We start from the raw sequence: 2864 nt of genomic DNA on the forward strand, positions 1-2864 counted from the left end.
TAGGAATATTATTATTTTACTTTTTAAAATAGTACCGATATGTTGACATCGTTTGAGAATTCACTCCTATTTCACAACTGTGGTTGTGGTGAATTCATGACATTTTTAATAATTTATTATAATTGTATGGAGTCGAGTATTTTTTGGAAGAAAAGTGATTTGGGTTTATGTTGTGCTTTATTTGTTCCTGTTTCTCTCTTCCCTTTATTATAGTTTTTCTCTTGTGTCCTTTCTTGTGGTCCCAACTTTGTCTCTTCTCATTCCCTATCTTCCCTTTTGTAGGTTTTTTAGGCTTGTTCATGTTTATGTGCGGTGGGGTGTGCGAGTTGGTTTTTTGTCAAATGTGTGGTTGTTGTTGAAGGCCTTGGGTAGTTATTGGAAGGATCGTTGGTTGAGACTTTGGGGCAACGAAATCATGGAAGACGTGTTATTCGTTGAAATAAAGGTTGATGTTAAGATTTTTGTGTTTGGGTGGTGAACTTCGTTGGTGGTTTTGCAAGGGGGTGTGTGTGTTTACTTGGTGGGTGACAATTGTGGTGCAAACTGTATTGAACCAGTGGTTATGTGTTCATCACTAGTTTTGGGTTTGTGAGTCTTTATGAGTTCGTTAGTGGTTTTGGCTTAGTGAGTTATTTTGAGTTCGTTTAGCTAATCGCCTAGACAAACCTCAAGGTTACTCAAAAGTTTTGTGTAGCAGATCGTCCTAACGAACTAAGATAGACTGTCTAGCGAGATTGTCGAGCAAGATCGTCTAACAGTTGAGTAAACCATTTAGCGAGACAGTCTAGGAAGACTGTCTAGTATTTTTCATGTAGATCGTCTAGCAAGACTCTCTAGCAAGACTATCTAGTGTATGAGCATACCATCTTGCGAGATAGTCTAGCAAGACCGTCTAGCATATGTGGATGCATAGACTGTCTAGTATCTTCCATGTAGACCATCTAGTGTTTTGCACTTAGATCGTCTAGTGTGAGAAGACGCTAGATTGCCTAGCCTCAAGTTCACTTAGATCGTCTAGTGTCATGCCCTTACACAATGTTGTTTATGTTATTTTTTTGTTTGTGCTTAAGGTTCTCTTAGTGTTGTATATAAAGGACAAGGGTGTTTCCTTTGCGCGTTAGTTGTTTTTTACTCTATTTTTCATAAATATTTTTTTTACTATTTGATGTTATCCTGTTTGTATATTGGCAAACAAATTTGAGTTGGAACATTTTATATGTAGGTCAATTATGGTAAGGTTAGTTTGTATTAGGAATTTGATTATGATTGTGTGACTATGTTGGTGAAAGTAGATAAATTTAGTTTCATGATGGATAATGTGGTCCTTCAATTATTAAATATGATTGATACAAATTATTTGTAGGTCCTAATATTGTTTTTGGTGTATAACAACTTGGTTTGTTTACTGAAATGGCTTGAAAAGAATTTGTTATTGATGCTAAAGAAGTGAGGATATGTTTTTTCTAAATAGTTGATTTATTGTTGGAGATGTGATTATATGTTGGAGGTGTGATTATATGTGTAACAAAGTAATTAGTTTGTTGTTTTCATTTGCATATTCAAGCACGGGGTGGAAACAAAATACATTGCTAAAGAAATTGTATGCTAACTTTGTTCCAACATCAAAAACTTGAGAGGACCCCTCTAAATGGCTCATTAGATTGGAAGAGTCATTGCATATTTCAAGTACCATTGATGACTCTTTTTTTTTTTACTGCAAATGTACCGAGTCAAAAGTAACAATTTGTCTCTAAGGATAAATATCGAATCCACAAGGAATAATTATTTAAAATTCTAATAATAACATTCACTAAGTATAAAAATATGTACAATAATTTGATTTGATTTAATATTGGCAATAATTTGCATGAAAATTAAATAAAAACAAAGTAAATAAGTAAAAGATTTCAATTAAGAAAATTGAGAATGGGGTTAATCCTTCTCACTTTTCTATAGTTTTAAGCATATAACATTCCATATAGATTGATATTGACGCACATATAAAAATCATTCATATTGATTCCTTCCACACAAAATTATTAAGAGATCCTAAATATTGATTCCTCACATATATATAAAAACTCTTTATCATTAAGAACAAATGTTATAAAACAATTAATATTTCAAATTTATTCCTAGTATTCAAATATGTTAAACATTATCATTTAGGTCAGATGTTTAACCCAAAAAACGCACGGTGGTTTCGAAATGAAAACATAGTATTGTTCTGGAAATAGGCATGACAACCAGAGATACCAAGCAGAAAAATGAAAAACAATTTTAAGAAACTAAAAAGGAAAAAATGAAAACAAACACAGAGAGAGATAGACCTCACAGAGAGAGATTGAACTTCAATTTAGAGATGAAGATTTTTCAGGACTTGAGATGTCTCTGAAACGAAATTGCAAAAACATTAAAATATCTAAAAAACAAAACGAAACTAAACTAAAAAACATACAGTGGGAAATAAAAAAAAAATCATGTAATTCATTAAAAAATCATTGACAATTATTGGAGTTTCAAAACCGTAGCCAAGTGTCTTAAGGTTATTATAACCTCTATTAAAAAATTCCTAATAAAATGTAAAAAAATCTTCAATTAAACTTATTATATTTTCTTTCGGTACTTTTCATACACTACCTTTTAACTAGTTAAAAAAGTATTTCTTTTCTTTCAAATATTTCAAACTACTCTTTTTATATGTATATTTGATATTTTTAACACATTTGTACTTTAATCTTTGATTTTTACCTAGATATATTTCATTCTTTTTTTTCTTGATCATTATTCTTACCGGTTGACCTAGTCGTCGTTGAAAGGCAGACGGTGATTTTTGGCGGTTTTTGTGCGTGCTCTTGTATCTT

Source organism: Phaseolus vulgaris, chromosome 5 (genome assembly GCF_000499845.2).
Source record: "Phaseolus vulgaris cultivar G19833 chromosome 5, P. vulgaris v2.0, whole genome shotgun sequence".
Lineage (NCBI taxonomy): Eukaryota > Viridiplantae > Streptophyta > Magnoliopsida > Fabales > Fabaceae > Phaseolus > Phaseolus vulgaris.